This window comes from Rutidosis leptorrhynchoides, chromosome 9 (assembly GCF_046630445.1).
Source record: "Rutidosis leptorrhynchoides isolate AG116_Rl617_1_P2 chromosome 9, CSIRO_AGI_Rlap_v1, whole genome shotgun sequence".
In the NCBI taxonomy this organism is placed as follows: domain Eukaryota; kingdom Viridiplantae; phylum Streptophyta; class Magnoliopsida; order Asterales; family Asteraceae; genus Rutidosis; species Rutidosis leptorrhynchoides.
In genome coordinates this window covers 34398355-34415002 of record NC_092341.1, presented here as the reverse complement: position 1 = coordinate 34415002, position 16648 = coordinate 34398355, and positions in this window count along the sequence as shown.

Sequence of the window (16648 nt, the reverse complement as noted above, 5' to 3'; positions counted from 1 at the left end):
CAATTCTTTCCAGCATCTAAAGCCGTAAGACTTCAAGGAGAAATTGTTACGTTCACACAGAAACCAAATGAAACTCTATATGAGGCGTGGACAAGATTTGGAAAGTTGTTGAGAGGATGTCCGCAACATGGTTTAGACACCTGTCAAATAGTACAAATATTCTACCAAGGATGCGACATCACTACAAGGAAAGACATAGATATAGCAGCTGGTGGTTCTATTATGAAGAAAACCGAAACTGATGCTTACAAAATTATTGATAACACTGCTTCCCACTCACATGAGTGGCACCAAGAAAAAGATATCGTTAGATCATCTAAAGCAGCTAGAGCCGATTCTAGCCATGACTTAGATTCCATTTCCGCAAAGATAGATGCTGTCGAGAGACGAATGGAAAAGATGACTAAAGATATTCACTCAATACGAATTAGTTGTGAGCAGTGTGGAGGACCACATTTGACAAAAGATTGTCTCAGTATTGAATTAACAATGGAACAAAGAGAGAATATTTCATACATAAACCAAAGACCTGGAAATAATTATCAGAATAATTATCAACCGCTAAGACCAATTTACAATCAAAACCAGAACTATAACCGAAATATTCCATACAACAACCAACAAGGTCCTAGCAATCAACAAGTATCCAATAATAATTACAATCAGCAAAGACCTAATTTTCAAAACAAACCACCACAACAAACCGATGATAAAAAGCCGAATTTAGAAGATATGATGACGAAGCTAGTTGAAACTCAAACGCAGTTTTTCACATCTCATAAACAAACTAATGAACAAAATGCTCAAGCATTTAGAAATCAACAAGCTTCTATTCAAAATCTGGAACAAGAAGTAAGTAACCTAGCAAGGTTAATAGGTGAAAGAAAACCGGGAAGTCTACCTAGTGATACAAATGCTAACCCCCGGAATGAAACAGCTAAAGCCATTACCACAAGAAGTGGTACAACACTTAAACCACCTGAAATACCTGTAACTTCTGATGAAGCTATTCCTACTCCACAAGAACCCCAACCTAATCAAGATAAGGAAAAAGAACCGGTAGTTGAAAAGGTTAATGAAGATAACACAGTTAAGGCTAAACCTTATGTTAAACCATACCAACCACCACTTCCTTACCCGAGTAAAATGAAGAAAGAGAAACTTGAAGCCGAGCAATCCAAATTCTTGGATATGTTTAAACAGATAAATGTAAATCTTCCTTTCATTGATGTGATTTCAGGAATGCCTAGATATGCTAAATTCTTGAAAGATCTAATCTCAAATAGAAAGAAAATGGAAGAACTCTCGGCTGTTACCATGAATGCTAATTGTTCAGCAGTGCTGTTGAATAAGATACCAGAAAAATTATCTGATCCAGGAAGTTTCACAATTCCATGTTTTTTGGGTAGTCTTAGTTCAATAGAAGCATTGGCAGACTTAGGTGCTAGTATAAATCTAATGCCGTATTCACTATACGCTAAACTAGACCTTGGAGAATTTAAACCAACCAGAATAAGCATACAACTAGCCGATAGATCAATAAAATATCCTAGAGGGATAATGGAGAACATGCTAGTTAAAGTTGGTACTTTAGTATTTCCAGTAGATTTTGTTGTTCTGGACATGGAAGAAGATTCTCAAGTTCCTCTCATATTAGGAAGACCATTCTTAAACACGGCTAAAGCAATGATAGACGTGTTCAGTAAGAAATTGACCCTAAGTATAGAGGATGAGAGTGTTACCTTTTCAGTTGATAGAGCAATGCAACAACCACAATCTGCAGATGATACATGTTATTATATTCAAACTATAGATGCACATGCAGAATTATTAGAAGAATTTCCAGAATTACAAGGAACAGGAGAATGTTCTTTAGGAGAAGGTAATGAACCAATTGATGAAGCTGAAATGTTAGCTACACTTATAGCTAATGGATATGAACCAGCAACAGAAGAAATTCAAATGCTAAAAGAAGAAGACAGATATCGATACAAATCATCGATAGAAGAACCTCCGAAATTAGAGTTAAAGCCACTTCCAAACCATTTGGAATACGCTTATTTACATGGTGAATCTGAATTACCTGTAATAATATCGTCTTCTCTTACTGAAAATGAGAAATCACAACTCATTTCTGTGTTGAAAGCTCATAAACCAGCCATTGCATGGAAGATTCATGATATTAAAGGAATAAGTCCTTCGTATTGCACACATAAAATCCTTATGGAAGAAGGTCATAAAACGTATGTGCAATGCCAACGAAGACTAAATCCTAATATGCAAGATGTAGTTAAGAAAGAGATTATTAAACTGCTAGATGCATGTTTAATTTATCCAATCTCTGATAGTCCATGGGTAAGCCCAGTTCAATGCGTGCCTAAGAAGGGTGGCATGACTGTCATTACAAATGAAAAAAATGAGCTTATTCCTACTAGAACTGTAACAGGATGGCGTGTGTGTATTGATTATAGAAAATTAAATGACGCCACCAGAAAAGATCACTTTCCCTTACCTTTCATTGATCAAATGTTGGAAAGATTAGCCTGAAATAGTTACTATTGTTTTCTAGATGGATTTTCCGGATATTTTCAAATTCCAATAGCACCCGAAGATCAAGAGAAAACCACATTCACGTGCCCTTATGGTACTTTTGCTTACAAACGCATGCCATTTGGACTTTGCAATGCCCCTGCAACCTTTCAAAGGTGTATGATGGCGATTTTTCACGACATGATAGAAGAATCCGTGGAAGTTTTCATGGATGACTTTTCAGTCTTCGGTGATACATTTGAAACATGTCTAGCTAATCTTGAACGAATGCTCATTAGATGCGAACAATCAAATCTAGTACTTAATTGGGAGAAATGCCATTTTACGGTTAAAGAAGGCATCGTTCTTGGTCATAAAATTTCAAAAGAAGGAATTGAAGTGGATAGAGCTAAAGTAGATGTAATTGCTAAACTTCCACATCCCACCAATGTTAGAGGAGTTAGGAGTTTTCTAGGGCATGCCGGTTTTTACCGACGTTTCATAAAAGATTTTTCTAAAATTGCCACTCCTATGAATAAACTCCTAGAAAAGGATGCTCCATTCATCTTTTCAGATGAGTGTATCAAATCTTTTAATATTCTTAAAGAGAAACTAACTAATGCGCCGATCATGATAACACCAAATTGGAATCTACCATTTGAACTAATGTGCGATGCAAGTGATTTTGCAATGGGAGCCGTTTTAGGACAAAGGATTGAAAAACGATTTCAACCTATATATTATGCTAGTAAGACGTTACAAGGAGCACAAACGAACTATACAACTACTGAAAAAGAACTCCTTGCTATTGTCTTTGCTTTTGACAAATTTCGATCATATCTCGTTCTAGCAAAAACGGTGGTCTATACCGACCATTCTGCTCTTAGATACCTATTTTCAAAACAAGATGCTAAACCAAGATTAATCTGTTGGATCTTACTCTTACAAGAGTTTGATATTGAAATCCGAGATAAAAGAGGAGTAGAAAATCTCGCCGCTGATCATCTTTCTCGTCTTGAAAATCCCGAATTAGAAGTTCTAAATGAATCGGCCATACAAGACAACTTTCCTGATGAATATCTATTGAAGATAGATTATAAAGAAATTCCATGGTTTGCAGACTATGCAAACTACTTAGTTTGTGGATTCCTTGAAAAAGGATTATCGTACCAAAGACGAAAGAAATTCTTCAGTGATATAAAACACTATTTTTGGGAAGATCCACATCTGTTTAAAAGTTGTCCCGATGGAATAATACGCCGATGTGTATTTGGAGATGAAGCTAGTAAAATATTAAACCATTGTCACACAGGACCAACAGGAGGGCATTATGGGCCTCAACTAACAGCAAGAAAAGTTTATGATGCTGGATTCTATTGGCCTACAATTTACAAAGACTCACACCTTCTTTGCAAATCCTGTGATGCTTGTCAAAGGGCCGGAAAAATAAGTCAACGTGATGAAATGCCACAAAATGTCATTCAAGTATGTGAAGTATTTGACATTTGGGGTATTGACTTTATGGGTCCATTTCCAAAATCTCATAATAATCTATATATACTCGTAGCCATTGATTATGTATCTAAATGGGCGGAAGCACAAGCTCTCCCAACTAACGATGCACGAGTTGTAGTCAACTTTTTAAAACGTCTTTTTGCAAGGTTTGGAACACCGAAAGCTTTAATAAGTGATCGGGGTACTCATTTCTGTAATAATCAACTTGAGAAAGTTCTTAAAAGATATGGAGTAACTCATAAAATCTCCACCGCATATCATCCACAAACAAGTGGACAAGTTGAAAATACCAACCGAGCTTTAAAACGTATTCTAGAGAAAACCGTAGGATCAAATCCGAAGGAATGGTGGATTAAATTGGAGGATGCACTCTGGGCTTTTAGAACAGCCTACAAAACTCCAATTAGAACCACACCTTTTAGACTTGTTTATGGAAAAGCATGTCATCTTCCAGTAGAAATTGAACACAAAGCATTTTGGGCTTTGAAGACATGTAATCTTGATTTACATGAAGCCGGACGTCTACGATTAAGTCAACTAAACGAATTAGAAGAATTAAGACATGAAGCATACGAAAATTCGTTAATCTATAAAGAAAGAACGAAGAAATGGCATGATAAAAGAATCAGAAGTTCAAAAGAATTTAAAGAAGGGGACAGAGTTCTTCTTTTCAATTCACGATTCAAGCTATTTTCTGGAAAATTGAAATCAAGATGGTCTGGACCATTAATAGTTAAAAGAGTTTTTCCATACGGAACGATAGAATTAATAAATTCAAATGGGATTGAATTTAAAGTTAATGGTTACAGAGTTAAACACTACATAGATAGTCCGATGGAAGTCGACAACGAAGTTAATCACAATTTCGACACCACAGCTAACTAAGTGTGGGGAGAATCAAGTCTTTAAAGGATAATATGTATTTCTGTTAGAGTTAGATTGTCTGTTTTCGTGTAGTTCTCGAAAATGGAACCCGAATGGTCTTTCCCTAGCAGACCCTAAAGAACTAGTCTTCTCCCCCCATTCTGAATTTTTATTTTTTTTAGGAAATGAAGACTGCCTGTGAACTAAACCATGGTCTAATGCTACACGCTTTGATCAATAAACGTAATAATGACACACTTCCGAGTGAAATAGTATCAGTAATCAGTGAAAGATTGGACGGAGTTAGAAAAGGATCCAGATGCGAAGATAATAAGTTACAATTTGGTAAAGGAAAATCAAAATCCGCAGCGAAAAGAAGAGCACGACACCTAGAAAGATGTCACAAATGCGGAAAATGGTCACATGGAGGTAAATGTTCAAATAATCAAACCTATTCAAATACCGAATTTGTTACTTTATGCAGAGACGGACCGTTCGTATGTTTAGAAGAAAAAACACTGAATGCTCGAGGTTACGCCTATGTAGCCATGGAAAACCAATTAAACCGACTATCTTATGAATGGGATAGATCATATAACTAAGAAATCTATTTCACAGGTAAGTCTGTACAGTCTTTATTTTTATTTTTATTTTTAACCTTTTGATAATAAACGCTAATTTGTTCGCTATAAAGTATTAAATTGGTATTGAATAAAATTAGGTTTGGCGACCGAAATTATTGATATCATTCAAAAATTTATTACATCACTGCGAAATTTAACGTTTATTCTTAAGGTATAAATATCTTTAATCAATCAACCCAAAATATTTCAAAAATTCGTCATGAGTTAAATTAGGTCTTGGAACCGAAATTACTTTACCGAAAAGAGGGGCGCATATTTTTGATAATATTTGATTGATTAAAGTGGGATAAAAAGCCAAAAAGATTTTTAATTTTATTTTTACCATGTTTTTAAAATTAATATATAAATCTTAAATTAATATTGTAAACTTTGTAAAAACAATATATTTAAAATTGTAAATATTTGAAAAATTTATATAAGTTTGGTGTGAATTTATAATATGAATTTTTAAATTAAGTTTGGTGTGAATCTTTAATTTTTAAAAATATGAATTTTTAATTTTATGCATTTCAAATTTTAAAGTTTGGTGTGAATTTTTAATATTAATTTTGAATTTTATATTTAAATTGTGTGAATTTAAAAACAAAAATTTACTTTATCTCATTAAGTTAAAAATATGATTTTTAAAATTCGTCGTAAGTTGAAGACTAGGTCTTTGAACCGAAATTGCTTTACCCAAGGGAGGGACGAGAACTTTTATTATCATTATTTTTAATCTTATTGAATTAAATAAAGTATGCCAAAAACATTAAAAAACCAAAAATCTTAGCTTTTAAAACAATAGCTACAAAAAGACAAATTTTAAAATTTTGTCGAGGGACGGACTAGGACATCGATCCGAAACGACCTCGTCCTAAATAACAAGGGAAACAAAATTTTAAAATTAATTACTTAATTGTTTTAATTAGTATAAGATATAAAAAAAAAAAATTAACAAACTCCGCGACTCGCGGAGTTTGAAGGTTTAAACCCCGCGACTCGTGGGAGGACCAAAATACAGAAAAAAAAAATAAAAGCTGAACGAACAGCTCAGTCCACACACCACAAAACCAAATACTGCGAAAATAAAACCCGAAAATACACGAGAAAACACCCCCAAAATCACAATTTTAAACCGTTAATCATCAAATCTTTTACTAAAATCATGTTGAGAAGGATGCTATCAAGGAATTACTCAAGAAAAACGGTAAATTTCTACACCTAAACACCATTTAATCCGAAAATTAGTGTTCTTGAGCAATTTTTTCCTCAATTTGATTTTGATGCTTTTTAGTGTAATTATGCTTAAATTGTTTATGTATTATGCTTGTATAACCTAGATTGATGCTATTTAACATGATTAGAAGCCTTAAACTTCAAATTTTGAGTAATCTAGGGTTTGTGCTCTTGAGCAATTTGGGGCTTTTTGATATAAACAGGTTATGGCCGATTTTTGTCATGAATTGTTGCTAAATTAAGTAGTGTAACATGTTTAGGTAGTTAAATGATCCAAACTTTGAGCCTAAACATGATTTTGAGAATTAAAGTGGATTTTTTCAAGTCTAAAATTTATGAACTTGATTTTTGAGAGATAATGCCATTTGAAACTTGTTTAATTGCTAGTAATGATTATTTTGACATGTTATTTGAGTTGAATGCTTATGAACTTGGCGAACATTTTCGTATATGCTTATTTGAAAAAGTGTAGATTTGATAAAAATGTGAAAATGAGCTTAAGTTTGATATAAATTGATCATGTCATTGTAATTATTTTGATTGATGATTTTGCTGACACTAATGCATATTTGGATGCACAAAAATTGTGTTTGATGTGTTTTGCAGACTGAAAGGGGTGAATCTTCATCCCAAGCTCGCAATGCTCCTGCTGAGAATGCGGAACAACAGGAGGTGGATAACTACTACAAACAAGATATACCTCATCCAGTCATGACATTTTCTGATATGCACTTGGAAGATTTGCATCCGAACCTGAGATTTGACAGACTTTGGATAGATTATCCAAAATACCAAAGGGGTTTGCATACTCTTCATTCTAAAGTTGTTGAGGTACCTAGGGTCATAGAATGGGGACCATTAGAAGCTGTAGAATTGGCCGGGCCAATTAGGGAATTACTTGCACAGAGGTATGGTAATTCTACTTTTAACGACTGGGTACGTTTATTCACCATGCGTAGACCTGTATATAAAGTATGGTGTGAAGAATTATTGTGTAGTATAGAATTAAATGATCGGGTAGCTAGTTTAACCGATCGATCTTTTATTAGATTTTTGTTAGGAGGTTCGATGCACCACATGTCTTTACTAGACATGGCTCAGGCTTTACGTATATATACGCCTGAGGAGTTAGCATCTGCCGATTGTAGAGGGTTGATACTAAATGGTAGAAAGATAGATGAAAATTTTGATACACATGGTGTATGGAGTCAAATGACAAGCCATCACCGATTCAAAAGGGGGAAATTACTCTTATTTGGATATAGATAGAGCTGAATTAAGAGTGATTCATAGGTTTTTAGCTAATTCGATTACACAAAGAGGTAAGAACAAGGAAAAGGTAAATGAACAGGATTTATTTTACCATATGTGTATTCGAGACCCACAAAGCGCTGTAAGTATACCTTATTGTGTGGGTTATTATTTATCAGCTATGGTTAGGGGGATGAGACCGCATAGCATAATAGGAGGTGGTATTTTTATTACTTTGATTGATGAATATCTCGGTGTGGATATAAGTCGGGGGGGATTATTAGTAGAAGAACCAGAACCCCGCGATACAATAGGTTTAAATGTATACCATGGTGCGAAAGTTTTGAAGAGGCGAAATAACGCCGCAGTACAATACCATGGTAGACATCCACAGGTTGAGAGAAACCAACAGTAAGGTAATGTAGGAGGGGGAAATGAAATGCAAGAAATGCAAAGGTTTATAGCTTCACAGGAGTACGAAAATGCTAGACAGAGAGCATTTAAAGATTGGCAAGTTCATCAAAACCAAATCATAGCTCATTGCCAACATATAGGTATAAACTATATTCCTACTCCAAAACCCATATTCCCTCCCTGGTCTATAGAGATGCAACCACCGTATCCTACGTATAACCCAGCCGAAGCATTTTATAGCACCTATGGTTATGCATGGAACCCCTATTGGTATCAGTATCATCCCTAGTCTACTTAGTTTTATTTATTTTGTAATTTGTAATGTGGATACGTTTAATACTTATGTTAATATTGTAATAGTTTTTATAATTTTCTAACTTTTATTCTTAGATTTTAATAATTTTTGAATGTGGGGTAATATACCAAACTTCAAAAATATGTATATATGTTTGCAGTTTATCTTATGTACACAACAGGGTAAAACAATGCATTTTCAAAGACTGGCATTAAGTTCAGCAAAAGCAACTAATTTTGACGACAAGATGCAAAATATATGTGAAATAACAACAAGACGGAATGAACAAATGATGTGCACCATTTATCATTCAGCAAACAAACGCCAATATATTTGGAAACTTTGGTAAAATTTAATCATTTTCACACAAATCACCCTCAATAATTTAAATTGTTACTGATTTCTTGCAAATGAGGGCATTGCAAGATCTTAAGTGTGGGAAGGGGTTAAATTCTTTCGGATTTTAAAATTTTTATCTTAAACACTGGGTTACCATTAAAAATACTAGTAAAGCAGTAGTTGTATTAGAATCTAGTGCTCTCTGATAATAAAGAACAGCCCTAGTCTTATATACTGACTACCCAATTCTAGTAAAAATTTTCAAAATTTTCAATTAAATGAACTCAAAATCATGTTTATACATATTTATGAACGATAAAACTAGGTTTTAACACCGAAATTATTGTAACCTCGGAAAGGACATAAATTGAGAAACAAACCAAAATGTTAAAATTCATTTAAAATGGAATAGAGGACAATAAAAAGGAAAATAAAAGCCAAGTGTAGGAAAATTCTCCAAGTTATTCAAAACATATATCACATATTTTTGTACAAATAACTGAAAATACTTTTGCTTTGGACTAAACTAAAATGTTTTACCTGATTTACTGTAAGAAAGATGGATCTACACGATGAATCAATTCCATCATTAAAAGGAAGTAAAGTCTTCCGAAAAAGACACGCGCTTCTTGATTTAGGTCAAGAAGTTGTCGTCCAGACCAGCTGTAGGTTGACGAAAAATCTAGAAAAGTCATCACTAAAATCAGCAGGAAATCCACGGACCTCAGCATTAAACAGGGTCGCCAAGTGGTCAGATTTATCCTAACCATGAGAAGGATTTATCTCGTAAAATGGGGGCACCATGCAAATTAGCTGGATAAGACTAATGAATCAGATCTCCAGAAAGGATAATCTCCTTAAAAGATCAAAAATCAGCTTTTAAGCCTGATATTACTCAATCCTTGAGATTGACCTTAAAGATTGAAAATTACAAACTCATGGAATTCAATGATATCTAAACTCGAGCTTGAACGAGAAAATATTTTGATCAAAATTACAAACCGATTTGTTTTCTGAAAGCCCTATTTTCAATGCGTTCATTACCATTGAACGTAAAATCCTAGGAATTCACCTGGAATTAATTAGGTCACCTGAACTAAATCGGGTGTCAACCGTAAGAACGGTGGTTGCATAGTGGTCAAAGACAGGACCTTGTGCCAGACCGAAAAATCATAAGGGTGAGCTTTACTATTGCTCCTACCAAGGATAGTAATTGCGTCCGACACGTTATAGACCATAATTAAAAGCATGTCAGGGGACATTGCCTTAACAGTTGCTTGTTCAACACTTTCCTTTACAACCGGATGGTAGTTTACCGAAAGGTAATATACGGGACAAGTAAACTGGACGTGTTGCTTTCCAAATACAAGGTTAGCAAGTGGGTGACACAAAACCGCAAGTTTTGAGCTAAAATTTTCAAATCTGAAACCCACCAAACCCACAAAAATATTTTGCAAACACCGGTAAAGGGTTATTCCGGAAAATTTATCTAGGGTAAAAACTAGATTTAATTTTCAAAAGATCAAATGTTTTCATAAAGATCCAATTTCCTTAATGGATCTAAATTTTTATAGTCATGTGGGACTGTAAACCATATCGTTACTACCATTGTTTATACCACCGTATAGAAATCACTGATGTACAAAGTGTGAAGAATAAAGAAGTGATTCTAGTATTTCAAGACGATATTGCTTGAGGACAAGCAACGCTTAAGTGTGGGAATATTTGATAATGCTAAAAACGAACATATATTTCATAGCATTATTCCTCAAGAAAGACAAGCTTTTAGTTGCAATTGTTCTATTTACAAGTGATATTCGTTTAAATAATAAAAGGTGAAGACAAAAGACAGATTCGACGAATTGAAGACGCAAACGACCAAAAAGCTCAAAAGTACAAAAGACAATCAAAGAGGTTCCAATTATTAATAAGAAACGTCTCGAAATTACAAGAGTACAAGATTCAAAATGCAAAGTACAAGATATTAAATTGTACGCAAGGACATTCGAAAATCCGGAACCGGGACCAGAGTTAACTCTCAACGCTCGACGCAACGGACTAAAAATTACAAGTTAACTATGTATATAAATATAATATAATATATAATTAATTATATAAATTATATATATATATATATTATATTTATATAATAAACCGTCGGTAAACAAAGAGCCAAAATGGAGTGAGCTGTATTTACAAACTCCGCGACTCGCGGAGTTTGAAGGCAAAAAGGGCCGCGAGTCGCGGAGCCCCAAATTCTGAAACTCCCTATAAAAGCAAACGAATTCTGATCGCAAAAACCAACATATATATCCATCCTCTCTATATCTATACGTAAATATTTATATTTATATTTTAATTTTAATTTTAATTTTAATTTTAATCCTAATAATAAGGGTATGTTAGCGAATATTGTAAGGGTGTAAGTCGAAATTCTGTCCGTGTAACGCTACGCTATTTTTAATCATTGTAAGTTATGTTCAACCTTTTTAATTTAATGTCTCGTAGCTAAGTTATTATTATGCTTATTTAAAACGAAGTAATCATGATGTTGGGCTAATTACTAAAATTGGGTAATTGGGCTTTGTACCATAATTGGGGTTTGGACAAAGGAACGACACTTGTGGAAATTAGACTATGGGCTATTAATGGGCTTTATATTTGTTTAACTAAATGATAGTTTGTTAATGTTAATATAAAGATTTACAATTGGGCGTCCCTATAAATTACCATATACACTCGATCGGACACGATGGGCGGGGTATTTATATGTACGAATAATCGTTCATTTAACCGGACACGGGAATGGATTAATAGCCACTAGAATAATTAAAACAGGGGTGAAATTATGTACAAGGACACTTGGTATAATTGATAACAAAATATTAAAACCTTGGGTTACACTCAGTCGACATCCTGGTGTAATTATTAAACAAAGTATTAAAATCTTGTTACAGTTTAAGTCCCCAATTAGTTGGAATATTTAACTTCGGGTATAAGGATAATTTGACGAGGACACTCGCACTTTATATTTATGACTGATGGACTGTTATGGACAAAAACCAGACGGACATATTAAATAATCCAGGACAAAGGACAATTAACCCATGGGCATAAAACTAAAATCAACACGTCAAACATCATGATTACGGAAGTTTAAATAAGCATAATTCTTTTATTTCATATTTAATTTCCTTTATTTTATATTTAATTGCACTTCTAATTATCGCATTTTTATTGTTATTGTATTTAATTGCACTTTTAATTATCGTACTTTTTAATTATCGCAAGTTTATTTTATCGCATTTTTATTAATCGCAATTTCATTATCGTTATTTACTTTACGCTTTAAATTAAGTCTTGTATTTATTATTTTACATTTGGTTTTAACTGCGACTAAAGTTTTAAAATCGACAAACTGGTCATTAAAACGGTAAAAACCCCCCTTTATAATAATAATATTACTTATATATATATTTGTATTTTTATAAAAGTAAACTAATATAGCGTTAAGCTTTGTTTAAAGATTTTCCCTGTGGAACGAACCGGACTTACTAAAAACTACACTACTGTACGATTAGGTACACTGCCTATAAGTGTTGTAGCAAGGTTTAAGTATATCCATTCTCTAAATAAATAAATATCTTGTGTAAAATTGTATCGTATTTAATAGTATTTTCTGCTAAAATATAATAGCTATTTTATATACACCTCGCATAACTATCAGTAATATCATTTTTAAGAATTATTATTATCATTGTTAATGATCATTACTAATATTATTATAGATATCATTAATAGTATTAGTATTATCCTTATTACAAAAATTATTAAAAGTATTATAATTAGTATTATTATTGTTAATGCAAATCACTAGTATTATTATTAATATTATTATTATGATTATTAATTGTATTATTAATAATATACCTATATTTATTTATTAGTAATATTAGTATAAACATAAATAAAAACAGAATCCTATCTATATCTGGGTTACCTGTCTCCTTTGTCCCTTTTCGTTTTTTTCAACTCTGCTCGTGATATTATGTCCTTCCATCGATTTCTATCGATCCCCAATCCATACTAGAAGACAACTGCAAATCCAATTCGATAGCTACATAAATTATCCAACTGCAAGTTATATACAGGTCTGTCATTTCGAATAATACAACAGAAAAATAAGAAAAACAGCGTTATATTTTTTTATTATTCTGTTCGTGTGGGTTTTATCCAATTTGACTAATTTATAACAATTTCAAAAATCTATTAATGCAGATATGTTATTAATCTTTTACTTAAACTATATGCTGATTTTCAAACTTCAATTCTTTATATCAAGTTATAATTTTAGAAGTCAAACTTTCAAAACCAAAAGTCAACAGAAATGTTCTTCGTGAAATTTGAATCGATGTTAATGTTTCAAGTTCAATTGAGGATTCCAGTACATTACATGGATGATTTAAAAGCTTTTTCATTTAGACATCAAGGCCTCAAAACGTACAAATCATGAAATCATTATTATTATTTTTCTACAAACCGTCGATACAACAGGCAGTTTTTGTTTTTTTTTTCGTTTTTCAGTTAAGTCAAACTATCACAAGAACGTTTCTGATACAAGTCTAATATCAAACAAATAATTTTAGTTACTAGGTAGATTTGAGTCATGGTTCGTTTGAGTTAACAAGAAAAAGAAAGAAGATGATGAATTAAAGAAGTAACAGACGGGTTATAATAATATTTTCGTGGCTTCTAATCAGAAAAGAGAATACGGAGTATTGTTTAAGGTGTCATGTTGGGTATTGTGAGGTCTCGGGTTCGAACCCGGCTTGATGCAGTTTTATTTTTATGGACTTTTCAAAGGTAGTTCTTTTTATAAAAATTATAATTATTATTAGTATTGTTATTATTATAAATGTTATAATTATTATTATTAGTATTATTATTATTATTATTATTATTAAGATTATAATTATTATTATTATTATTATTATAAATAAGTATTAGTAAGTAAATTCTATGAACATGGTTTTTAATAGAAAATAAGTATATAACTTGTTATATATAGATATTAGTAATAAATACAATATATATTGGTTATAATTTTCTGAATATATATATACATATAAGCATATATTTTTAAATGACATATTAGCAAGCATATAAATATTTATTAATAATATAATACATTACGTTTTCATATAACTATATAATTTGTAATTACTTAAAATATTAACATATTTAAAATTTTGAATAATTAAACATATCGATATAATTATGTGTTAAAAATATTTTTACAGGTACTTACTATATTCGTATTAATAAATGTATAATGATAACTCAAGTATAAATATTCGTTATTAAAATTATTAATATAATGATATAATAAATATTATATAACCAAAACTTTTAATATGTAAATACTATGATATTAATATATAAACATATAAATTATTACTATAACATTTATATCACTAGTAATATATAAATATGCTCGATTACGATTATGTGTATTAATATATATACACAAATGATATAGGTTCGTGAATCCAAGGCCAACCCTGCATTATTCAATGTCGTAATATGTATTTTTACTACAAAATACATTAGGTGAGTTTCATTTGCTCCCTTTTTAAATGCTTTTGTAATATATATTTTTGGGACTGAGAATACATGCGCTGTTTTTATAAATGTTTTACGAAATAGACACAAGTTATCAAAAACTACATTATATGGTTGGATTTTAACGCCTTGAATCGAGTAAAATTTTTTTTTTTTTTTTTTTTTTTTTTTTTTTTTTTTTTTGAAAAGTTAAGTCACTGGCCGGACAAGGCAATTGCCGCGGCGCGGCCTGCCTTGTCGCGGCGCGACATAACACTTAACTTTTTAACCTTGTTAACTCCATTTCTGTTTTGAACATTAGTTGTTTGCCGCGGCGCGGAGCCCTTTGCCGCGGCGCGACATAACACTTGTCCGGGTGCCAGACCTGCAACAATTAACTTAAACCAATTTTGCACTTTTCATCATTTTCAAACACTTTCAAAACAGCGTAATTCATACACAACCATAAAAATTCCGTTTCTAATATCTTAAACCATCCATAAACAACATTTAGTCAATAAAATATGTTTCCATGAATCAAAACCAACATTTGGTCCCAAATTCAACAATGACAACTTGACACTTCAAAATACTTGGCGTTTGGTAAGCGGTAACTATAGAGCGTGATTACAAAAAGGGACTTGCAATACCACTTACACAATGCCAATGCTCTTCAAGCTCTTCACACGGGTTCCTTACCTTCTCGATGGACTTTAGCACCTAAAACATAAAACATCATGGGGGTAAGCTTTTACACTTAGTGAGTTATAGGAAGGCAACAAAACATAAAACATAAATCATTTGGGCATAATCAAACACTTATCCTTCAACCCTTAGGTTGCTTGCATACTTTCGGATCCGATTATTCATACCATAGACATGACTTACTAGGCCGAACCTAGTAATCAAGTCTAAGCTAACCATAGACATACTAAATATGCCTAAGCTATCATCATCTCATACATAGACACCCAAAGTGTCTAAGCTAACATGAACCATAGGCAAGATTACTAGCAATGTAATAACCTTGCCTAAGCTAAACATCAACCATAGATACAACTATTGAGCTAACCCCATAGTTCTATCTAAGCTACATAACTAGTGCACTTAGTCGTTACTCTCTTGCACGGATGCAATCCGAGAACACTAAGCCACTCTTGACCCACCCATATTACCCCCTATAAACTCACCTTGCTTAATTGAATTTCCTTGGTCACTTGTAACCTCTTTTCCTTGATTAGCACCTATACATGAGCTAATCCCATTAATCACATAACTAAATCAAAATCACAACTTTCTTGAATCATTACATCATTCATACTTACACATACACTTTACCCCCTAATCACAACATTCATACATTCTAGCTTTGATCACATCTTTTCTAAAACAAGATTATTACCCATCAAAATTCATCACTTTAATCAAGTACAATTACTAGTTCTTCACTTTTAGCAATATATGCAACTTTTCCTTTAATCCTTTCATTATTTAACAAATGTGCATACAATCCAAATTTCATTACTAACACCATTACATTATCAAACTATCAATTTCTATAACTTACAACTATAACAATAGTTCATATATGAACATCCTTCATCATAATTTCTAGCTAGAACACATAATCACCTCATTGAGACATTTTAACAAACACTTGGTGTGCATGACTAGAAATTTAACTAAAACATCATCAATCTTACCATATTCATGCCATAAATCTATAATGCAAGTTCATACATGTAATTACTTCTAAAATCATCAACAATTCCATTCCAACTCATTCAAATGTGCACAATTCAATAAATAGCAACTTTCTTAAGCATAATCTCATCATTAACACACAATACAAGCAATACATCAACATAAAATTCATACCTTGACTTTTAGAGTTTAAGAACCCTAATTGTGCACCAAGAGAGTGAAAATGGAAGATTGAAGCTTGTTAGAGTGATTAAGGTGTGTTAGATTTCACAAATCT